This window comes from Oncorhynchus tshawytscha, linkage group LG15 (genome assembly GCF_018296145.1).
Source record: "Oncorhynchus tshawytscha isolate Ot180627B linkage group LG15, Otsh_v2.0, whole genome shotgun sequence".
NCBI lineage: Eukaryota > Metazoa > Chordata > Actinopteri > Salmoniformes > Salmonidae > Oncorhynchus > Oncorhynchus tshawytscha.
Genome location: NC_056443.1, coordinates 37119585 through 37145351, shown reverse-complemented (window position 1 = coordinate 37145351; position 25767 = coordinate 37119585). Strand labels below are relative to the sequence as shown.

Sequence of the window (25767 nt, the reverse complement as noted above, 5' to 3'; positions counted from 1 at the left end):
TCACTCCTTCTCTCCATCTCTCTTTCTGAATCACTCCTTCTCTCCACCTGTCTTCTTCTCTCCATTGTCTCTCCTCTACCTCTGTCGTATCCCTCTGTGAGTCACTCCTTCTCTCCATTGTCTCTCCTCTACCTCTGTCGTATCCCTCCCTGAATCACTCCTTCTCTCCATTGTCTCTCCTCTACCTCTGTCGTATCCCTCTCTGAATCACTCCTTCTCTCCATTGTCTCTCCTCTACCTCTGTCGTATCCCTCTGTGAGTCACAACCTTTCTTCCAAAACCTATCTTTCCTCTTATCCTTTCCCCAAATAACTTCCTTCCTTATACTGTATATCTCTTTCTTTATCCTCTCTTCCATCATCTCCCTCATCTTTACCTCTCTATGTCCCTCTCCTCCCTACCCCGATTTCCTTATGGGCCCTGTTCAAAAGTAGTGCACTATATGGGTCTAATAGGGTGCCATTTGAGAAGCAGGCTATATCATATGTTATATAATATTATGGGATGTTGTTTTCACTGGCAGTTTTAACAAGCTACTAAAGCTAATGACGAATTAATGCTGGGCTGGTAGCAACATGTTTATTAGGGAGAGAGAAGGAGAGAAAGGGAGAGAGGCAGCGAGAGAGAGATGGATCGTCAGGCTCTGTTGTGGGACCCTAACAACCACGTTGTCGTGGTAACGAGCTTCATGCATGGCTGACTAAAGAGTATCTGGGGAGGGGGTATCTCTCTGACACATATACACACACACACACACACTTCTGTAATCTAACTAGGGTTAATGGTAACATATTCAGAGAGCTATACAACAACCTGTCTCTAGAGCCCTGACCTTAGAGAGACTTTTTTTATGTCTCTAGTTGGTTTGGTCAGGGTGTGATTTGGGTGGGCATTCTATGTTCTGTGTTTCTATGATTTTCTATTTCTTTGTGTTTGGCCGGGTGTGGTTCTCAATCAGGGACAGCTGTCTATCGTTGCCTCTGATTGGGAATTATACTTAGGTATGAAATTGAGCTGCGCTTTGGTCCGATGATTCCTCTTCCTCATCTTCAGACGACGAATACCGTTACACTGATGTTATTGACTGTTTAACGATACACTGAGTGTACAAAACATTAGGAACACCTTCCTCATAGCCACTCCCCTTTTGCCCTCTGAACAGCCTCAGTTCGTCAGGGCGCGGACTCTACACGGTGTCAAAAGCACAGCAAAAGCTTTCTTCAAAAACTCTGGACGTCGGTTATAAGATGAACGCTTCTTTTCTTTGTTCACGATATGTAGATTTCTACAAAACAATGAAAGAAAGTCGCTAAATAATGCTAATAATGCTAATAATGCTAATAATGCTAATGCTAATCACTATCAAACATACACCTGGTTATACATACCAGGATAATCACTTGAACAAATCACATTTTATTGGTCACATGGTTATGAGATGTTATTGGTCACATGGTTATGAGATGTTATTGGTCACATTGGTTAGCAGATGTTATTGGTCACATTGGTTAGCAGATGTTATTGGTCACATTGGTTAGCAGATGTTATTGGTCACATTGGTTAGCAGATGTTATTGGTCACATGGTTAGCAGATGTTATTGGTCACATGGTTAGCAGATGTTATTGGTCACAAGGTTAGCAGATGTTATTGGTCACATGGTTAGCAGATGTTATTGGTCACATTGGTTAGCAGATGTTATTGGTCACATTGGTTAGCAGATGTTATTGGTCACATGGTTATGAGATGTTATTGGTCACATGGTTAGCAGATGTTATTGGTCACATGGTTAGCAGATGTTATTGGTCACATGGTTAGCAGATGTTATTGGTCACAAGGTTAGCAGATGTTATTGGTCACATGGTTAGCAGATGTTATTGGTCACATTGGTTAGCAGATGTTATTGGTCACATGGTTAGCAGATGTTATTGGTCACATGGTTAGCAGATGTTATTGGTCACATGGTTAGCAGATGTTATTGGTCACAAGGTTAGCAGATGTTATTGGTCACATGGTTAGCAGATGTTATTGGTCACATGGTTAGCAGATGTTATTGGTCACAAGGTTAGCAGATGTTATTGGTCACATGGTTAGCAGATGTTATTGGTCACATTGGTTAGCAGATGTTATTGGTCACATGGTTAGCAGATGTTATTGGTCACATGGTTAGCAGATGTTATTGGTCACATGGTTAGCAGATGTTATTGGTCACATGGTTAGCAGATGTTATTGGTCACAAGGTTAGCAGATGTTATTGGTCACATGGTTAGCAGATGTTATTGGTCACATGGTTAGCAGATGTTATTGGTCACATGGTTAGCAGATGTTATTGGTCACATGGTTAGCAGATGTTATTGGTCACAAGGTTAGCAGATGTTATTGGTCACATGGTTAGCAGATGTTATTGGTCACATTGGTTAGCAGATGTTATTGGTCACATGGTTAGCAGATGTTATTCGTCACATGGTTAGCAGATGTTATTGGTCACATGGTTAGCAGATGTTATTGGTCACAAGGTTAGCAGATGTTATTGGTCACATGGTTAGCAGATGTTATTGGTCACATTGGTTAGCAGATGTTATTGGTCACATGGTTAGCAGATGTTATTGGTCACATGGTTAGCAGATGTTATTGCGCCAGTACAGAGACAAAGTAGAATCTCAATTCAACGGCTCAGACACAAGAGGTATGTGGCAGGGTCTACAGTCAATCACGGACTACAGGAAGAAACCCAGCCCAGTCACGGACCAGGATGTCTTGCTCCCAGGCAGACTAAATAACTTTTTTGCCCGCTTTGAGGACAATACAGTGCCACTGACACGGCCTGCAACGGAAACATGCGGTCTCTCCTTCACTGCAGCCGAAGTGAGTAAGACATTTAAACGTGTTAACCCTCGCAAGGCTGCAGGCCCAGACGGCATCCCCAGCCGCGCCCTCAGAGCATGCGCAGACCAGCTGGCCGGTGTGTTTACGGACATATTCAATCAATCCCTATACCAGTCTGCTGTTCCCACATGCTTCAAGAGGGCCACCATTGTTCCTGTTCCCAAGAAAGCTAAGGTAACTGAGCTAAACGACTACCGCCCCGTAGCACTCACATCCGTCATCATGAAGTGCTTTGAGAGACTAGTCAAGGACCATATCACCTCCACCCTACCTGACACCCTTGACCCACTCCAATTTGCTTACCGCCCAAATAGGTCCACAGACGATGCAATCTCAACCACACTGCACACTGCCCTAACCCATCTGGACAAGAGGAATACCTATGTGAGAATGCTGTTCATCGACTACAGCTCGGCATTCAACACCATAGTACCCTCCAAGCTCGTCATCAAGCTCGAGACCCTGGGTCTCGACCCCGCCCTGTGCAACTGGGTACTGGACTTCCTGACGGGCCGCCCCCAGGTGGTGAGGGTAGGCAACAACATCTCCTCCCCGCTGATCCTCAACACTGGGGCCCCACAAGGGTGCGTTCTGAGCCCTCTCCTGTACTCCCTGTTCACCCACGACTGCGTGGCCATGCACGCCTCCAACTCAATCATCAAGTTTGCGGACGACACAACAGTGGTAGGCTTGATTACCAACAACGACGAGACGGCCTACAGGGAGGAGGTGAGGGCCCTCGGAGTGTGGTGTCAGGAAAATAACCTCACACTCAACGTCAACAAAACTAAGGAGATGATTGTGGACTTCAGGAAACAGCAGAGGGAACACCCCCATCCACATCGATGGAACAGTAGTGGAGAGGGTAGCAAGTTTTAAGTTCCTCGGCATACACATCACAGACAAACTGAATTGGTCCACTCACACAGACAGCATCATGAGGAAGGCGCAGCAGCGCCTCTTCAACCTCAGGAGGCTGAAGAAATTCGGCTTGTCACCAAAAGCACTCACAAACTTCTACAGATGCACAATCGAGAGCATCCTGGCGGGCTGTATCACCGCCTGGTATGGCAACTGCACCGCCCTCAACCGTAAGGCTCTCCAGAGGGTAGTGAGGTCTGCACAACGCATCACCGGGGGCAAACTACCTGCCCTCCAGGACACCTACACCACCCGATGCTACAGGAAGGCCATAAAGATCATCAAGGACATCAACCACCCGAGCCACTGCCTGTTCACCCCGCTGCCATCCAGAAGGCGAGGTCAGTACAGGTGCATCAAAGCTAGGACCGAGAGACTGAAAAACAGCTTCTATCTCAAGGCCATCAGACTGTTAAACAGCCACCACTAACATTGAGTGGCTACTGCCAACACACTGTCAATGACACTGACTCTACTCCAGCCACTTTAATCATGGGAATCGATGGGAAATGATGTAAATATATCACTAGCCACTTTAAACAATGCTACCTTATATAATGTTACTTACCCTACATTGTTCATCTCATATGCATACGTTGATACTGTACTCTATATCATCGACTGCATCCTTATGTAATACATGTATCACTAGCCACTTTAACTATGCCACTTGGTTTACATACTTATCTCATATGTATATACTGTACTCGATATCATCTACTGTATCTTGCCTATGCTGCTCTGTACCATCACTCATTCATATATCCTTATGTACATATTCTTTATCCCCTTACACTGTGTATGACAGTAGTTTTTTTTGGAATTGTTAGTTAGATTACTTGCTCGTTATTACTGCATTGTCGGAACTAGAAGCACAAGCATTTCGCTACACTCGCATTAACATCTGCTAACCATGTGTATGTGACAAATAAAATTTGATTTGATTTGATTTGATTTGATTTGATATATTGGTCACAAGGTTAGCAGATGTTATTGGTCACATGGTTAGCAGATGTTATTGGTCACATTGGTTAGCAGATATTATTGATCACATGGTTAGCAGATGTTATTGGTCACATGGTTAGCAGATGTTATTGGTCACATGGTTAGCAGATGTTATTGGTCACATTGGTTAGCAGATGTTATTGGTCACATGGTTAGCAGATGTTATTGGTCACATGGTTAGCAGATGTTATTGGTCACATTGGTTAGCAGATGTTATTGGTCACATGGTTATGAGATGTTATTGGTCACATGGTTAGCAGATGTTATTGGTCACATGGTTAGCAGATGTTATTGGTCACAAGGTTAGCAGATGTTATTGGTCACATGGTTAGCAGATGTTATTGGTCACATTGGTTAGCAGATGTTATTGGTCACATGGTTAGCAGATGTTATTGGTCACATGGTTAGCAGATGTTATTGGTCACATGGTTAGCAGATGTTATTGGTCACAAGGTTAGCAGATGTTATTGGTCACATGGTTAGCAGATGTTATTGGTCACATGGTTAGCAGATGTTATTGGTCACAAGGTTAGCAGATGTTATTGGTCACATGGTTAGCAGATGTTATTGGTCACATTGTTTAGCAGATGTTATTGGTCACATGGTTAGCAGATGTTATTGGTCACATGGTTAGCAGATGTTATTGGTCACATGGTTAGCAGATGTTATTGGTCACATAGTTAACAGATGTTATTGGTCACATGGTTAACAGATGGTGTCAGGAAAATAACCTCACACTCAACGTCAACAAAACTAAGGAGATGATTGTGGACTGCAGGAAACAGCAGAGGGAACACCCCCCTATCCACATCGATGGAACAGTAGTGGAGAGGGTAGCAAGTTTTAAGTTCCTCGGCGTACACATCACAGACAAACTGAATTGGTCCACTCACACAGACAGCATCGTGAAGAAGGCGCAGCAGCGCCTCTTCAACCTCAGGAGGCTGAAGAAATTCGGCTTGTCACCAAAAGCACTCACAAACTTCTACAGATGCACAATCGAGAGCATCCTGGCGGGCTGTATCACCGCCTGGTACGGCAACTGCTCCGCCCACAACCGCAAGGCTCTCCAGAGGGTAGTGAGGTCTGCACAACGCATCACCGGGGGCAAACTACCTGCCCTCCAGGAGTTTTCACGTAGGAAGCTTCTCTGACTGCCTCTATCTAGTAAGACACTATCTTCCTGCCCTATGGGCCTTCTACCCAGGTAGCAACACTGTGTTCTGTCTGTCTGGTTTCATCTTCACTGAATGGGGAATAACTGAGGATACAACAGCATCTTTTGATGAACTTATCAAGACCATTTCAAGGACAGCTTTTTTCCATCTACATAACATTGCAAAAATCAGAAACTTTCCGTCTAAAAATGATGCAGAAAAATTAATCCATGCTTTTGTCACTTCTAGGTTAGACTACTGCAATGCTCTACTTTCCGGTTACCCGGATAAAGCACTAAATAAACTTCAGTTAGTCCTAAATACGGCTGCTAGAATCCTGACTAGAACCAAAAAAATGTATCATATTACTCCAGTGCTGGCCTCCATACACTGGCTTCCTGTCAAGGCAAGGGCTGATCTCAAGGTGTTACTGCTAACCTACAAAGCATTACATGGGCTTGCTCCTACCTATCTCTCTGATTTGGTCCTGCCGTACATACCTACACGTACGCTACGGTCACAAGACGCAGGCCTTCTAATTGTCCCTAGAATTTCTAAGCAAACAGCTGGAGGCAGGGCTTTCTCCTATAGAGCTCCATTTTTATGGAACGGTCTGCCTACCCATGTCAGAGACGCAAACTCAGTCTCAACCTTTAAGTCTTTATTGAAGACTCATCTCTTCAGTGGGTCATATGATTGAGTGTAGTCTGGCCCAGGAGTGGGAAGGTGAACCGAAAGGCTCTGGAGCAACGAACCGCCCTTGCTGTCTCTGCCTGCCCGGTTCCCCTCTTTCCACTGGGATTCTCTGCTTCTAACCCAATCACAGGTGCTGAGTCACTGGCTTACTGGTGCTCTTTCATGCCGTCCCTAGGAGGGGTGCGTCACTTGAGTGGGTTGAGTCACTGATGTGATCTTCCTGTCTGGGTTGGCGCCCCCCCTTGGGTTGTGCCGTGGCGGAGATCATTGTGGGCTATACTCGGCCTTGTCTCAGGATTGTAAGTTGGTGGTTGAAGATATCCCTCTAGTGGTGTGGGGGCTTTGCTTTGGCAAAGTGGGTGTCCGGGGGTGTCATCGGATGGGGCCACAGTGTCTCCTGACCCCTCCTGTCTCAGCCTCCAGTATTTATGCTGCAGTAGGTTATGTGTCGGAGTACCTTTGTTGTACCTGGAGTACTTCTCCTGTCCTATCCGGTGTCCTGTGTGAATTTAAGTATGCTCTCTCTAAATCTCTCTTTCCTTCTCTCTCTCTGAGGACCTGAGCCCTAGGACCATGCCTCAGGACTACCTGACATGATGACTCCTTGCTGTCCCCAGTCCACCTGGCCGTGCTGCTGCTCCAGTTTCAACTGTTCTGCCTGTGATTATTATTATTTGACCCTGCTGGTCATTTATGAACATTTGAACATCTTGGCCATGTTCTGTTATAATCTCCACCCGGCACAGCCAGAAGAGGACTGGCCACCCCACATAGCCTGGTTCCTCTCTAGGTTTCTTCCTAGGTTTTGGCCTTTCTAGGGAGTTTTTCCTAGCCACCGTGCTTCTACACCTGCATTGCTTGCTGTTTGGGGTTTTAGGCTGGGTTTCTGTACAGCACTTTGAGATATCAGCTGATGTACGAAGGGCTAAATAAATTGATTTGAATTGATCTGCAGAAACAGTAGGGGGTTGCACCTCACTCCTCTTACTGGTACACACAGCAACATGATGTCTGCTTCAGAAACAGTAGGGGGTTGAACCTCACTCCTCTTACTGGTACACACCGCAACATGATGTCTGCTTCAGAAACAGTAGGGGGTTGAACCTCACTCCTCTTACTGGTACACACAGCAACATGATGTCTGCTTCAGAAACAGTAGGGGTTGAACCTCACTCCTCTTACTGGTACACACCGCAACATGATGTCTGCTTCAGAAACAGTAGGGGTTGCACCTCACTCCTCTTACTGGTACACACAGCAACATGATGTCTGCTTCAGAAACAGTAGGGGTTGAACCTCACTCCTCTTACTGGTACACACTGCAATGTGATGTCTGCTTCAGAAACAGTAGGGGTTGAACCTCACTCCTCTTACTGGTACACACAGCAACATGATGTCTGCTTCAGAAACAGTAGGGGTTGAACCTCACTCCTCTTACTGGTACACACAGCAACATGATGTCTGCTTCAGAAACAGTAGGGGTTGAACCTCACTCCTCTTACTGGTACACACAGCAATGTGATGTCTGCTTCAGAAACAGTAGGGGTTGCACCTCACTCCTCTTACTGGTACACACAGCAACATGATGTCTGCTTCAGAAACAGTAGGGGTTGAACCTCACTCCTCTTACTGGTACACACCGCAACATGATGTCTGCTTCAGAAACAGTAGGGGTTGAACCTCACTCCTCTTACTGGTACACACAGCAACATGATGTCTGCTTCAGAAACAGTAGGGGGTTGAACCTCACTCCTCTTACTGGTACACACCGCAACATGATGTCTGCTTCAGAAACAGTAGGGGGTTGAACCTCACTCCTCTTACTGGTACACACAGCAACATGATGTCTGCTTCAGAAACAGTAGGGGGTTGAACCTCACTCCTCTTACTGGTACACACTGCAATGTGATGTCTGCTTCAGAAACAGTAGGGGGTTGAACCTCACTCCTCTTACTGGTACACACAGCAACATGATGTCTGCTTCAGAAACAGTAGGGGGTTGAACCTCACTCCTCTTACTGGTACACACAGCAACATGATGTCTGCTTCAGAAACAGTAGGGGTTGAACCTCACTCCTCTTACTGGTACACACAGCAATGTGATGTCTGCTTCAGAAACAGTAGGGGGTTGAACCTCACTCCTCTTACTGGTACACACTGCAATGTGATGTCTGCTTCAGAAACAGTAGGGGGTTGAACCTCACTCCTCTTACTGGTACACACAGCAACATGATGTCTGCTTCAGAAACAGTAGGGGGTTGAACCTCACTCCTCTTACTGGTACACACTGCAACGTGATGTCTCCTTCCACATGTTGCACATGACACATCTTTGACTTTACAGAATTCAGCTATGTGTCTCTGTCCTAAACATACAAAGCATCTTCCCATATTCTTTAGCTTCTCTTTGCGTGTAGCAATATTGTAGTAAGGGCAGTTTTCTGATTTGTGGTCTGCACTGTCACAAAATAGACCGTTTTGTTCCTTCTGGCTGGCTGTATGCAGTGCTGCAGCAGAGGGCATGTTGGGTCTTTTTGTTTTCATTTCATTGGAGAAGCATGACTTGTTCCATGGTTTGCTCTCTTTCTGTTGGTTGTATGATCTTGTCATTTGTAGTGCTCTCTCCCTGCTCTGAACCTCTTTCTGTAGGAAACTGATCATCTCAGACACTTTCCATTCATTATCTACTCCCCTCTGACAACTATAGTCAAGAGCTATGTCCTCTGGAATCATCTGCAGTAAGATTGGGCATAGTAGGCTTCCGTAGGTTTCTGACACTATCACCCAGTGATTCCAAGCTCCTAAATGTGAACTTCACATTCATCATATAGCCGCCTCAATGCATTTATGTCAGAGGGTTTCTTCACAGGAGATTCAGCAGCTCGGAGAACTAATCATAAGATCCCTCCTTCCAAAGCGACTACATCATCGTAGTTAATGTGTCACGCCCTGGTCTTAGTATTTTCTGTTTTCCTTATTATTTTGGTCAGGCCAGGGTGTGACATGGGTTATTTATGTGGTGGGTTTTGTCTAGGGGTTTGTTGTAGGTTATGGGATAGTGGTTAGTGGGGTTGTCTAGAATAGTCTATGGCTGCCTGGAGTGGTTCTCAATCAGAGGCAGGTGTTTATCGTTGTCTCTGATTGGGAACCATATTTAGGCAGCCATATTCTTTGAGTGTTTCATGGGTGATTGTTCTTGAGGAGAAGGAAAAGCGTAACATAATGTCTGTTAACATCAGTCCTACTAAGAAGCCAAGGCATCTCTGAGCTAATGCCAAACCAAATGATAGAAGACTGTAAACCTCTCTTTATTGTAACAGTGAATCACTGTTGTGAATAAAAGTCTCATGCTGGCTCCCAAAACTCCTGCCACATACTGACATCTCCATCGTATTTCCCAATAATCAACTTTGGAAGCCATTACTGATTGTCTGTGTGATGTGTTTGAGTGTCCCAGTGCTGGTAGGGGTTTGAGGTCCTGTGTTTTTTTTTTTTTATCACTCGTTGTACACATCTCTTCAGCATGATAACTCGCTCTTTGGAATCTTCCGTGCATGGAATCTGTGCCTCCAATCCGTCCAATGGCGTTAACTGTTCAATCCCACGATGGAGTTCAAACAAGATGTCCTCCTCAGCTGACAGAAATTCCAACAATGTCCTCAAGTGATCGGTATCCGGATTTGATTTCCACGTCGATCTGATTCAAAATCCTCGAATGGAACCCCGCTTTGTTTGGTCTCATGATTTCTGCTTCATGCTGACGTTTCTCCTCGTTTCAGTCGCTTCATTCAGTCGCTCTGATCTTCGTCGCAGCTCATACTTTTCCCGGGTTTCGGCACCAAAAATATACAATAACTATCTTCAAAGTAATGAATCGGGACGTCGGTTATAACAGAAATACAATATCTCTCAATCTCCATCACATGGCTTTCTAATACAGTTACTCTTGTACAAATGTAAACAACTGTTAAATGAAAAATATCTTTAGACACAGCCCAATGAATTAACTCTGTGACCCATTAAACAGATGCCGGCCCATGTTAACTCTACAAGGTGTTGAAAGCAGGGATACTGGCCCATGTGGACTCTACAAAGTGTTGAAAGCAGGGATACTGGTCCATGTGGACTCTACAAGGTGTTGAAAGCAGGGATGTTGGTCCATGTGGACTCTACAAGGTGTTGAAAGCAGGGATACTGGCCCATGTGGACTCTACAAGGTGTTGAAAGCAGGGATACTGGCCCATGTTGACTCTACAAGGTGTTGAAAGCAGGGATACTGGCCCATGTTGACTCTACAAGGTGTTGAAAGCAGGGATGCCGGCCCATGTTGACTCTACAAGGTGTTGAAAGCAGGGATACTGGCCCATGTGGACTCTACAAGGTGTTGAAAGCAGGGATACTGGTCCATGTGGACTCTACAAGGTGTTGAAAGCAGGGATACTGGCCCATGTGGACTCTACAAGGTGTTGAAAGCAGGGATACTGGCCCATGTGGACTCTACAAGGTGTTGAAAGCAGGGATGCCGGCCCATGTTGACTCTACAAGGTGTTGAAAGCAGGGATACTGGCCCATGTTGACTCTACAAGGTGTTGAAAGCAGGGATGCCGGCCTATGTTGACTCTACAAGGTGTTGAAAGCAGGGATGCCGGCCCATGTTGACTCTACAAGGTGTTGAAAGCAGGGATACTGGCCCATGTGGACTCTACAAGGTGTTGAAAGCAGGGATGCCGGCCCATGTTGACTCTACAAGGTGTTGAGAGCAGGGATACTGGCCCATGTGGACTCTACAAGGTGTTGAAAGCAGGGATACTGGCCCATGTGGACTCTACAAGGTGTTGAAAGCAGGGATACTGGCCCATGTGGACTCTACAAGGTGTTGAAAGCAGGGATACTGGCCCATGTGGACTCTACAAGGTGTTGAAAGCAGGGATACTGGTCCATGTGGACTCCACAAGGTGTTGAAAGCAGGGATGCCGGCCCATGTTGACTCTACAAGGTGTTGAAAGCAGGGATACTGGCCCATGTGGACTCTACAAGGTGTTGAAAGCAGGGATGCCGGCCCATGTTGACTCTACAAGGTGTTGAAAGCAGGGATACTGGCCCATGTTGACTCTACAAGGTGTTGAAAGCAGGGATGCCGGCCTATGTTGACTCTACAAGGTGTTGAAAGCAGGGATGCCGGCCCATGTTGACTCTACAAGGTGTTGAAAGCAGGGATACTGGCCCATGTGGACTCTACAAGGTGTTGAAAGCAGGGATGCCGGCCCATGTTGACTCTACAAGGTGTTGAAAGCAGGGATACTGGCCCATGTGGACTCTACAAGGTGTTGAAAGCAGGGATACTGGCCCATGTGGACTCTACAAGGTGTTGAAAGCAGGGATACTGGCCCATGTGGACTCTACAAGGTGTTGAAAGCAGGGATACTGGCCCATGTGGACTCTACAAGGTGTTGAAAGCAGGGATACTGGTCCATGTGGACTCTACAAGGTGTTGAAAGCAGGGATGCCGGCCCATGTTGACTCTACAAGGTGTTGAAAGCAGGGATACTGGCCCATGTGGACTCTACAAGGTGTTGAAAGCAGGGATACTGGCCCATGTGGACTCTACAAGGTGTTGAAAGCAGGGATACTGGCCTATGTGGACTCTACAAGGTGTTGAAAGCAGGGATGCCGGCCCATGTTGACTCTACAAGGTGTTGAAAGCAGGGATACTGGCCCATGTTGACTCTACAAGGTGTTGAAAGCAGGGATACTGGCCCATGTTGACTCTACAAGGTGTTGAAAGCAGGGATGCCGGCCCATGTTGACTCTACAAGGTGTTGAAAGCAGGGATACTGGTCCATGTGGACTCTACAAGGTGTTGAAAGCAGGCATACTGGTCCATGTTGACGCTACAAGGTGCTGAAAGCAGGGATACTGGTCCATGTTGACTCTACAAGGTGTTGAAAGCAGGGATACTGGCCCATGTGGACTCTACAAGGTGTTGAAAGCAGGGATACTGGCCCATGTGGACTCTACAAGGTGTTGAAAGCAGGGATGCTGGCCCATGTTGACTCTACAAGGTGTTGAAAGCAGGGATACTGGCCCATGTGGACTCTACAAGGTGTTGAAAGCAGGGATACTGGCCCATGTGGACTCTACAAGGTGTTGAAAGCAGGGATGCCGGCCCATGTTGACTCTACAAGGTGTTGAAAGCAGGGATACTGGCCCATGTTGACTCTACAAGGTGTTGAAAGCAGGGATACTGGCCCATGTTGACTCTACAAGGTGTTGAAAGCAGGGATGCCGGCCCATGTTGACTCTACAAGGTGTTGAAAGCAGGGATACTGGTCCATGTGGACTCTACAAGGTGTTGAAAGCAGGCATACTGGCCCATGTTGACTCTACAAGGTGTTGAAAGCAGGGATACTGGTCCATGTTGACTCTACAAGGTGTTGAAAGCAGGGATACTGGCCCATGTGGACTCTACAAGGTGTTGAAAGCAGGGATACTGGCCCATGTTGACTCTACAAGGTGTTGAAAGCAGGGATACTGGCCCATGTTGACTCTACAAGGTGTTGAAAGCAGGGATACTGGCCCATGTTGACTCTACAAGGTGTTGAAAGCAGGGATACTGGCCCATGTGGACTCTACAAGGTGTTGAAAGCAGGGATACTGGCCCATGTTGACTCCAAATGCTTCCCACAGTTGTGTGAAGTTGGCTGGATGTCCTTTAGGTGGTGGGCCATTCTTGATACATATGGGAAAAACTGTTGAGTGTGGAAAAACCCCAGCAGCGTTGCAGTTCTTGACACAAACCAGTGGAGCCTTGCACCTACTACCACACCCCGTTCAAAGGCACTTAAATATTTGGAGGGAGGGGAGATGAGATGTGTGTGTTTGCCTTAGGTTTGAACACGGCTTAGACCCATTGGTTAAACCGGCTGATCAAAACTACTGATTGGAAGGTATTGATTAACCTAGGTTTGGCATCCCAAATGGCACTCTGTTCCCTATCTAATGCCCTACTTCTGACCAGGGCCCTTAGGGGCACTAGATAGGGAATAGGATGCGATTTGGGACGTAGGCTATAGACTGATCGGTAGGGGGAAGGGATGAGACGTGGTTGACTGCTGCTTACTGAGGGATTAGACACACACACACACACACACACACACACACACAGGGAGAGATCAGGGATGGTTAGCCTGTTGAGTTAACAGCTTAGCGCTGCGGCTCGGAACAACAAGTGGAAGTTTGAGTTTACAGAAGAAAATAAAGTTTTTCTCTAGTGGATTCTAAACGATAAAGATTCTAAACGATAAAGATTCTAAACGATAAAGATTCTAAACGATAAAGATTCTAAACGATAAAGATTCTAAACGATAAAGATTCTAAATGATAAAGATTCTAAACGATAAAGATTCTCAATCTAAGAGATTGATTCCTCCTTACCTCTGTTTTCCTTTAGTACGAATTAAATGGGTGAGTAGGTAGAGGAATAAACAAGTATGCAGATAAAGTCACCCGGGAATCTAAGATCGGGACGTGTAGCGTGTGTAGTGTGTGTGTATGTGTGTAGTGTGTGTGTGTGTATGTTTGTGTATGTGTGTGATAAGGGGTAGGCGGATGCAACCACTAAAAGCATTAAACAAATGAAAGCCAAGGCATCTCTGAGCTATGCCAAACCAAACGATAGAAGCCTGTAAAAAAATGACTGGTTTGGCAATGTCCGCGCCACACACACAGACACACAGACAGTTTTTAATCCCATTTATCGCTGTTGACGGAGGGAGACATGGGGAGAGAGTGGAGAGACAGGGTGGAGACAGGAGAGCATGTAGAGGCACCAGAGAGAGGTTATGTCCCAAATAACACCCTATTGTAGAGCACTACTTGTGACCAGGGCTCATTTCCCCACTCTATAAGGGGTCAGAGTTCACAGCCTATCTTGTGACCAGGGCTCATATCCCCACTCTATAAGGGGTCAGAGTTCACAGCCTATTTTGTGACCAGGGCTCATATCCCCACTCTATAAGGGGTCAGAGTTCACAGCCTATCTTGTGACCAGGGCTCATATCCCCACTCTATAAGGGGTCAGAGTTCACAGCCTATCTTGTGACCAGGGCTCATATCCCCACTCTATAAGGGGTCAGAGTTCACAGCCTGTCTGTCGTACTCTGTTGACTAGTCTAAGGGCTAAAGTGGAGTGGCTTTAATATTCCCCAACATCTCCATAACCCCTCTTTCAACTGTCTCCTCTCCGCTGCAATACAACACAGAGGCAGGTCAAACTACTGCGCTCTACCGCAATATTACACAGATCATCGGAAACATTGAATCATCTGCGTAAACTAGGAATATGGAAATTCTACATCTCTTCTTTCTACATTGACGTATTCTATTAGAAATAATAAGATTGGGAGGAAAAACAATAAAGGGTTGGTTTTAAATATAACATTTGTTATGTGAAGATGGAAATTCTCCTGTGGAAATGAGTCTTAGTCCAGAACATAGTTTGTGTGTTATAATAAGACAATAATAAGATAGAAATTATGATTGAAGGTAATAATATACAATATAATAAAGATCATTTCTATCTTCGTATAACCAATGTGATTGAAGGTGTTAAACAAATGAATTCTACACATTTCGTTGCGATGATACATTTTGTTTGCAGTTTTAAAGCGATTTTTTTTTTGCAATTCTACACATTTTGTCATGGTATCTAAGTGAGAGGGACTCAATAGGGCCCCCTGGAGGTTAGTACGTGCCCTGCATGTGCCGTAAGCTAATTCAGCCTCTACAAGGTTCAAATAGCAGAATAACTTACCGAGGTAACATGTACATGTAGGTTGAATGATTTCTGTGATTATTTAGTTAGTTAGTAAATAAATTATTAAGCCAATTGATGTATGGATGATTCATAGTGAAGACTGGGTTCGTGAAGATAACCAACAATTTACGACGTTTGGAATGAGACTGACGTGAGGTAAAGAATAAACAGTTGGGAACAACCTAATGAATTCAGGGCTTGTAAAATTGTACCAAGGATCAAATGTAAGCTTTCAACCTTAATAAGACCCACCAATTATTTTATTATTTTATCAAAACAGTTTAACCTGCTTTTATGCAAAAATAACTCATCTGACTTTCAAGTCTGTCTATGAAGATGTCATTTTTGTTCCAAATATAACCAGAACCATGAATAATGCACATTCACTAACGATGACCGACTTCTGGTAGCAGGCATTCTAAAACATTACCACGGCATTCTATAACATTACCACGGCATTCTATAACATTACCACGGCATTCTAGAACATTACCACGGCATTCTAGAACATTACCACGGCATTCTAGAACATTACCACGGCATTCTAGAACATTACCACGGCATTCTAAAACATTACCACGGCATTTCTATAACATTACCACGGCATTCTAAAACATTACCACGGCATTCTAGAACATTAACACGGCATTCTAGAACATAACCACAGCATTCTAGAACATTACCACAGCATTCTAGAACATTACCAAGTTAATCTAGAACATTACCACAGCATTCTAGAACATTACCACAGCATTCTAGAACATTACCACAGCATTCTAGAACATTACCAAGTTATTCTAGAACATTACCACAGCATTCTAGAACATTACCACAGCATTCTAGAACATTACCAAGTTATTCTAGAACATTACCACAGCATTCTAGAATATTACCACAACATTCTAGAACATTACCACAGCATTCTAGAACATTACCACAGCATTCTAGATAATTACCACATCATTCTAGAACATTACCACAGCATTCTAGAACATTACCAAGTTATTCTAGGATATTACCACAACATTCTAGAACATTACCACAGCATTCTAGAACATTACCACAGCATTCTAGATAATTACCACATCATTCTAGAACATTACCACAGCATTCTAGAACATTACCAAGTTATTCTAGAACATTACCACGGCATTCTAGACCATTACCACAGCATTCTAGAATATTACCACAACATTCTAGAACATTACCACAGCATTCTAGAACATTACCACGGCATTCTAGACCATTACCACAGCATTCTAGAACATTACCAAGTCATTCTAGAACATTACCACAGCATTCGAGGACATTACCAAGTTAGTCTAGAACATTACCACAGCATTCTATAACATTACCACGTTATTCTAGAGCATAACCACAGCATTCTAGAACATTACCACAGCATTCTAGAACATTACCACAGCATTCTAGAACATTAACACGTTATTCTAGAACATTACCACATTATTCTAGAACATTACCACAGCATTCTAGAACATTACCAAGTTATTCTAGAACATTACCACAGCATTCTAGAACATTACCACAGCATTCTAGAACATTACCACAGCATTCTAGAACATTACCACAGCATTCTAGAACATTACCACAGCATTCTAGAAAATTACCACGTTATTCTAGAACATTACCACGGCATTCTAGACCATTACCACAGCATTCTAGAATATTACCACAGCATTCTAGAACATAATCATAGCATTCTAGAACATTACCACAGCATTCTAGAACATTACCACAGCATTCTAGAACATTACCACAGCATTCTAGAACATTACCACAGCATTCTAGAACATTACCACAGCATTCTAGAACATTACCACGGGTCTCATTAACAATCTCTCAAGCACAAGTCCACTGTCAGTGAGAAGCCTGCTGGTCTTTATATTTAACTTGGATCGATTTGCTTCCTAACAAGGTAGGACAGTTAAACTGTTATGAACACACCTCTCTGTCAAGTCTGTTGACTTTGATGTAGATGTAGATGTTGAAATCAAGCGGCTTTCCTGGATAAGATGCTACTTTCTCAGAATGAGAACGAGTTGACAGAAACGTAGCATTTTCCTGGATAAGATGCTAATTTCTCCGAATGAGAACGAGTTGACAATCCCTCAGACAAACGCATATTTTTATGCTCAGAACAGACTACACAGCTGACACATAACAGTCTGTGGCCAAACGCAGAGCGACAGAAACAGAGCATTTTCCACCATCAGGTTCGTTGATTCTCCCGTCTTAGTCGAGTCTATTCTGTTCAGCATTTTTGAGAGTTGAGACATAAAAAGAGACTTGTTACAACGGCTAAGTTCTCTATCACAGTAAATAATGTCTCGTTGTGTTTCCATATGACAGATTTTGTGTCGGACCAAACCTCAAATATAAATAGCGAGTTGTGTCTGTGGAGTGAGAAGGTACACAGTGACCACAGCACAGAAGGAGGAGGGGCTTGGTGTCTGTGGAGTGAGAAGTTACACAGTGACCACAGCACAGAAGGAGGAGGGGCTTGGTGTCTGTGGAGTGAGAAGGTACACAGTGACCACAGCACAGAAGGAGGAGGGGCTTGGTGTCTGTGGAGTGAGAAGGTACACAGTGACCACAGCACAGAAGGAGGAGGGGCTTGGTGTCTGTGGAGTGAGAAGGTACACAGTGACCACAGCACAGAAGGAGGAGGGGCTCGGTGTCTGTGGAGTGAGAAGGTACACAGTGACCACAGCACAGAAGGAGGAGGGGCTTGGTGTCTGTGGAGTGAGAAGGTACACAGTGACCACAGCACAGAAGGAGGAGGGGCTTGGTGTCTGTGGAGTGAGAAGGTACACAGTGACCACAGCACAGAAGGAGGAGGGGCTTGGTGTCTGTGGAGTGAGAAGGTACACAGTGACCACAGCACAGAAGGAGGAGGGGCTCGGTGTCTGTGGAGTGAGAAGGTACACAGTGACCACAGCACAGAAGGAGGAGGGGCTTGGTGTCTGTGGAGTGAGAAGGTACACAGTGACCACAGCACAGAAGGAGGAGGGGCTTGGTGTCTGTGGAGTGAGAAGGTACACAGTGACCACAGCACAGAAGGAGCGAAGGAGACGAGACCAAAAAGACAAGCAGTTATCAAATCGGAAACATAATGTGTTTAGAACATAGATTTTAATCAAATGAATTCGATATATATATATCACCCAGCCCAGAACTGAATCTTGCACCCACACAAGATGAGCAGTCAATCTGTTGCTATCAGAGTAGATGTGAACTTGCCCACCTCAACACACATACCAAACTCTTGTAACTGAATGTTGTTGCTTTAGTTCTGTTTATAGAGCTGTTAAGAGTTCTGGCTATTTATGAATTGTTCTGTCTGGATAAAGTTATCAAGCAGGCTTCATTTGATGTAGAGTACCAGACAATTAGTTATCTATCTATCTATGTCTCTCTCTCTCTCTATAGTACCAGACAATTAGTTATCTATCTATATCTCTCTCTCTCTATATAGTACCAGACAATTAGTTATCTATCTATCTATGTCTATATCTCTCTCTCTCTCTATAGTACCAGACAATTAGTTATCTATCTATCTATGTCTCTCTCTCTCTCTATAGTACCAGACAATTAGTTATCTATCTATATCTCTCTCTCTCTATATAGTACCAGACAATTAGTTATCTATCTATCTATGTCTATATATCTCTCTCTCTCTATAGTACCAGACAATTAGTTAACGGATTTCAAGTTTGTCCATAGAAGACCAACAGACACCCCCTTCTCTCTCTCTCTCTCTACCCATTCACCTCTAACACAATCCTTAAAGCAATGCTAGCCCAGTCTACTGGCTACTGATAGGACTAGAGACTGATAGTCTAACAACACGCTAATAAGCTTCTTCTAGACCTAAGTTACCATTCTGGTGATACATCAGGCTACGAGCAGAGTCATTAGAATACATCAAACAGACTGATCCACTAAATGTCAAATCTAAAATCATTTGGAAAAGGCTTCACCTCTCGAGCCTTCCTCTAGACGGGAAAGGTTTTCGCAGGTTCCTTCAGGTCATCCTCGTGCCACCAAGTCCGAGCAGGAATCTGAAGGAGGACATGACACTCTGCTTCAGCATGCTTTCAAGCTGCGTGGTGAGCTAGCGCTCTCTCTCTCTCTCACTACGCTCCTCTCTTCACTCTACACGCTGGTGAGCTCTCTCTGTCTCTCTCTCTGTCTCTCTGTCTGTCTGTCTCTCTCTCTCTCTCGCTGTCTCTCTCTCTCTCTCTGTCTCTCTGTCTGTCTGTCTCTCTCTCTCTCTCTCTGTCTGTCTCTCTCTCTCTCTGTCTCTCTCTCTCTCCCCATCTCTCTCTCTCTCCCCCGTCTCTCTCTCTCTCTCTCTCCGTCTCTCTCTCCGTCTCTCTCTCTCTCTCTCTCTCTCTCTCCCTCTCTCTCTCACTACGCTCCTCTCTTCACTCTACATGCTGGTGAGCTCTCTCTGTCTCTCTCTCTCTCTCTCTCTCTGTCTCTCTCTCTCTGTCTCTCTCTCTCTGTCTCTCTCTCCGTCTGTCTCTCTCTCTCTCTCTCTGTCTGTCTCTCTCTCTCTCCGTCTCTCTCTCCCCATCTCTCTCTCTCTCCCCGTCTCTCTCTCTCTACGTCTCTCTCTCTCCCCGTCTCTCTCTCTCTCTCTCTCGTCTCTCTCTCTCTCTCTCTCTCTCTCTCCCCCCCCGTCTCTCTCTCTCTCTCTCCCCCCCGTCTCTCTCTCTCTCTCCCCCCCTCTCTCTCTCTCTCTCTCTCTCCCTCTCTCTCTCTCACTACGCTCCTCTCTTCACGCTACACGCTGGTGAGCTCTCTCTCTTTCCTTCTCTCCACACCGGGCACAGACGTCAGTTCAACGTCTAATTTTGACTTACATGTGGTTGATTTGTTAACTAATGTGAAATCTATTTCATTGGATGGTTAAAAGTTGGGTGAAAATAATACAAAATGCCCTTTAATGTTGATGACTTTAGATCCAATCAATTTTCATTGTTTCAGCTCATCACATAGATCTTCGTTGTTGAAATGAGTTGGAAACAATGTTGATTCAACCTTTTTTTTTTTTGACCAAGGGGATCTCTCATTTTCTCCCTCCCGCTCTCTCTCACACACACTTCACTCTTCATTTAAAAAAAAAAAAAATAAAACACTAATACATTTATTATATATATTTTTTAAACATTTTGATTGAAACAGTCAACACACACAAGGAGACACACAGAGGCACGCCGCTGGGAACTCAAAGAGCAGAACAGGACGAGCATCCCTCCGCGCAAAGAAATCTGTCTTCTGTTCTATACCGCTCTCGCTCCTCAGACCGACATATTTATCTTCCTTTCTAACTCTCTCTTTGACTCACCCTACTCAGAGAAACACCAATGACATCCTCCTCTCTTTTAAGGTGAAACACCAATGATATCCTCCTCTTTTAAGGTGAAACACCAATGACATCCTCCTCTTTTAAGGTGAAACACCAATGACATCTTCCTCTCTTTTAATGTGAAACACCAATGATATCCTCCTCTTTTAAGGTGAAACACCAATGACATCCTCCTCTTTTAAGGTGAAACACCAATGACATCCTCCTCTCTTTTAAGGTGAAACACCAATGACATCCTCCTCTATCCATGTGAAACACCAATGACATCCTCCTCTCTTAAGGTGAAACACCAATGACATCCTCCTCTTTTAAGGTGAAACACCAATGACATCCTCCTCTTTTAAGGTGAAACACCAATGACATCCTCCTCCTCTCTTTCATCTGAAACACCAATGATATCCTCCTCTTTTAAGGTGAAACACCAATGACATCCTCCTCTTTTAAGGTGAAACACCAATGACATCCTCCTCTTTTAAGGTGAAACACCAATGACATCCTCCTCTCTTAAGGTGAAACACCAATGACATCCTCCTCTTTTAAGGTGAAACACCAATGACATCCTCCTCTTCTCTTTAAGGTGAAACACCAATGACATCCTCCTCTTTCCTCCTCTTTTAAGGTGAAACACCAATGACATCCTCCTCTTTTAAGGTGAAACACCAATGACATCCTCCTCTTTTAAGGTGAAACACCAATGACATCCTCCTCTCTTAAGGTGAAACACCAATGATATCCTCCTCTCTCCATGTGAAACACCAATGACATCCTCCTCCTCTCTTTCATCTGAAACACCAATGACATCCTCCTCTCTTTTAAGGTGAAACACCAATGACATCCTCCTCTCTTCTCTTCCATGTTGTAACGAAATTCGTCTTCCTCTGACGAGGAGTTCGATCTGACCAATGTGCAGCGTGGTAAGTGTTCGTCATTTTTAATGAAAAGACACTGAACACGAAAAAACAAAAAAAAAAGTGAAAGAACGAAACGAAAACGAAACAGTTCTGTCTGGTGAAGACACAGAAAACAATCACCCACAACTCAAGTCGGGAAAAACAGGCTGCCTAAGTATGGTTCTCAATCAGAGACAACGAACGACACCTGCCTCGGATTGAGAACCATACTAGGCCAAACACATAAATACTACATAGAAAAAATAACATAGACTACCCACCCCAACTCACGCCCTGACCAAACTAACACAATTATTTATTATTATTATGTTTTATTTAACTAGGCAAATCAGTTAAGAACAAATTCTTATTTATAATGACGCACTACCCCGGGACTTCCAATCATGGCCGGATGTGATACAGCCTGGAATCAAACCAGGGACTGTAGTGACACCTCTTGCACTGAGATGCAGTGCCTTAGACCGCTGCGCCACTCGGGAGCCAGCTAGTTAATATTAGCCTTCTACATCTAGCTACATATTGAACTTCCATCCTCTCAGGTCAGGGGCACAACAATGAATGAATTTATGGTTGGATCAGAATCACTGTTATAATCATTGACCAGTACGGAGAACTAAGTAAAACCATAAGTCCAAATCCCCATCTCCATCCAGGGATGATTTAGGAATGAGCATATTTTAGCTAGCTAGCCAGTCACCGGAGGACAACAACACAACGAGATGCAACAATTATACTTTTTTTCTGTCAATGATGTTTCGCTTTGACGTGATGTGATTGGTGTGAAGCCAAATGCAAAATGGTTTCCCTTGGCATGTTTTTGTTTGTTGGTGCAGCAGGACCAATCACAGTTGAGCTCGATCAGTCTAGCTCAAAGCTAATTGGTTAAAGAATTAATGTATACTCTTTTTGACCAGACAGCAACAGATAAATGACCTACACATATAGAGACAGAGGGGGTGCTGTTTCGATCACTCGGATGCTTCCCCAGGGGGTGAGAGACATTCAGCCTCTTGTGAATTGAAGGAAAACAACGCATCACAGAGAGACGAAAGATCCAATATTGTATGTTATTTATTTAATATTTATATTCTTCTGGGAAGCCTGGCTTCCCGTGGCTTCCATGAACACATGCCACTGAGGTTGTTGTCACGTAGCTAGCAGTGGTGGGTGCGGAGAGAGCAGAGGTTTAGAGAAAACCTTATTTACTCCGGTAAGGTCACACCAACAACAACAACAACAGGTGAAAATAATGACCAACCCCAAAACAGGACACCAAACATCCACAAACAGAACAGAGAACAAGCCCGCACAAAAGCAGTTCGGGCATAAAAGGCTTGCATAGCCCTAAACCAAACTGAGAGATCGAGAGCTGATAGGTGGAAAATCAGGAAATCAGTCCATTCCTTTTCCCCCACAATCCTATAACAGCTACAGCTACAGGTTCATATTTTCATATTCGTTGCTGTTGTTGGAACAGACCAGTTAATAGCTATCAACTCTCACAGTCTCACGGCAAATTTCGAAGTGTTTAAAGTTACGTTTAAAGCATTGACGCTGAATGGTTAAGGTAAGGGGTAAGATTTGGATTTGGGCTTAAAACAATCGTATAAAACAACTATCTATTGGTAGATTTGAACTTGCAGCCTTTGGAATCAGAGGCAAGTGCACATTCCCATCCTCCGTCGAATACTGACTTGTTTCACGGGTGACCTGGCTACTGAGTAATACTCCATACTGCAGTGGTGAGAAGGAGGAGGAAGAGGAGGAAGAGGAGGAGAAGCACTCGCTATGCGTGGCCGGTAAGCACTGCCAGCGAGGTTTCCGCGGCTTGGATCAGCGCCAGCTCCGTGGGCTCTGTATCCTGTGGCGGGGGTGTGTGTGTGTGTGTTGCTGCGGTTGTCATGGTGCCAATTGGAGTGTGGTACCTTTGTTGCTGCGGAGATGAGATGAGTTGTGGTAACTTGGTTGCTGTGGAGATGAGATGAGATGTGGTAACTTGGTTGCTGTGGAGATGAGATGAGATGAGTTGTGGTAACTTGGTTGCTGTGGAGATGAGATGAGATGAGATGAGATGTGGTAACTTGGTTGCTGTGGAGATGAGATGAGATGAGATGAGATGAGTTGTGGTAACTTGGTTGCTGTGGAGATGAGATGAGATGAGATGAGATGAGTTGTGGTAACTTGGTTGCTGTGGAGATGAGATGAGATGAGTTGTGGTAACTTGGTTGCTGTGGAGATGAGATGAGATGAGTTGTGGTAACTTGGTTGCTGTGGAGATGAGATGAGATGAGATGTGGTAACTTGGTTGCTGTGGAGATGAGATGAGATGTGGTAACTTGGTTGCTGTGGAGATGAGATGTGGTAACTTGGTTGCTGTGGAGATGAGATGAGATGAGATGAGATGTGGTAACTTGGTTGCTGTGGAGATGAGATGAGATGTGGTAACTTGGTTGCTGCGGAGATGAGATGAGATGTGGTAACTTGGTTGCTGTGGAGATGAGATGAGCGTGGAGGCTCTCTCAGTCCTGTTCTCTTCACTGCAGCTCTCTTTTGCTCTATCCTCCCTCGCTCTCTCTTTACCCCTCTCTCCTTTTCTCTTCCTGCTTACCGAGACCACCACCCAAGTCCCATCTCATTACAATGTCTGTTACCGTGACCACCACCCAAGTCCAATCTCATTACAATGTATGTTACCGTGACCACCACCCAAGTCCCATCTCATTACAATGTCTGTTACCATGACCACCACCCAAGTCCCATCTCATTACAATGTCTGTTACCATGACCACCACCCAAGTCCCATCTCATTACAATGTCTGTTACCATGAACACCACCCAAGTCCCATCTCATTACAATGTCTGTTACCATGACCACCACCCAAGTCCCATCTCATTACAATGTCTGTTACCACGACCACCACCCACGTCCCATCTCATTACAATGTCTGTTACCATGACCAACACCCAAGTCCCATCTCATTACAATGTCTGTTACCACGACCACCACCCACGTCCCATCTCATTACAATGTCTGTTACCATGACCACCACCCAAGTCCCGTCTCATTACAATGTCTGTTACCATGACCACCACCCAAGTCCCGTCTCATTACAATGTCTGTTACCACGACCACCACCCAAGTCCCATCTCATTACAATGTATGTTACCATGACAACCACCCAAGACCCATCTCATTACATTGTCTGTTACCATGACAATCGAAACTGGCAAGCAGTTTCAGTTCCCCTGCAAGGCTTGATGTCCTCGACCCAGACCTCCTTCCATAGACCCCCACTTAATCACACCTGTCAATCAACTCAGAAGGCGGACCTATCACCCCATAGACCAGGGATGGGCAACTGGTGGTCCGACCCCCTTCTGAATTCCCTCGGATGAATCCCCCCTTAAAAAATATATACTTTTAAAAAAACTTTTTGGGGGTGGGGCTCAGTTGGGGTCTCAACTTACTGTTGCTAGGTAGAACAGTAGAATACACAACGTGCAATTTAGAAATGTGGCTGTGCATCAATCAATCAATCAATCAATCAAATGTATTTATAAAGCCCTTCTTACATCAGCTGATATCTCAAAGTGCTGTACAGAAACCCAGCCTAAAACCCCAAACAGCAAGCAATGCAGGTGTAGAAGCACGGTGGCTAGGAAAAACTCCCTAGAAAGGCCAAAACCTAGGAAGATACCTAGAGAGGAACCAGGCTCTGAGGGGTGGCCAGTCCCCTTCTGGCTGTGCGGGGAGGAGATAAGAAAACCTAGGAAGAAACCTAGAGAGGAACCAGGCTATGAGGGGTGGCCAGTCCCCTTCTGGCTGTGCAGGGTGGAGATCAGAGAACCTAGGAAGAAACCTAGAGAGGAACCAGGCTATGAGGGGTGGCCAGTCCCCTTCTGGCTGTGCAGGGTGGAGATCAGAGAACCTAGGAAGAAACCTAGAGAGGAACCAGGCTATGAGGGGTGGCCAGTCCCCTTCTG

The 25767-nt window shown here is 44.8% G+C and overlaps 1 protein-coding gene across 1 annotated transcript in view; it reads right to left on the bottom strand.

The window, feature by feature from the left end:
- The window catches only part of LOC112239624 (short transient receptor potential channel 5-like), a 110405-nt gene extending 90739 nt beyond the window's left edge, over positions 1–19666 (bottom strand). Inside the window, exon 1 of the mRNA XM_042298507.1 lies at positions 19479–19666. The gene's annotated coding sequence lies outside the window, so the exon portion shown is untranslated. The remainder of the gene's footprint in view (positions 1–19478) is intronic.
- Between the last annotated feature and the right edge of the window lie 6101 nt (positions 19667–25767).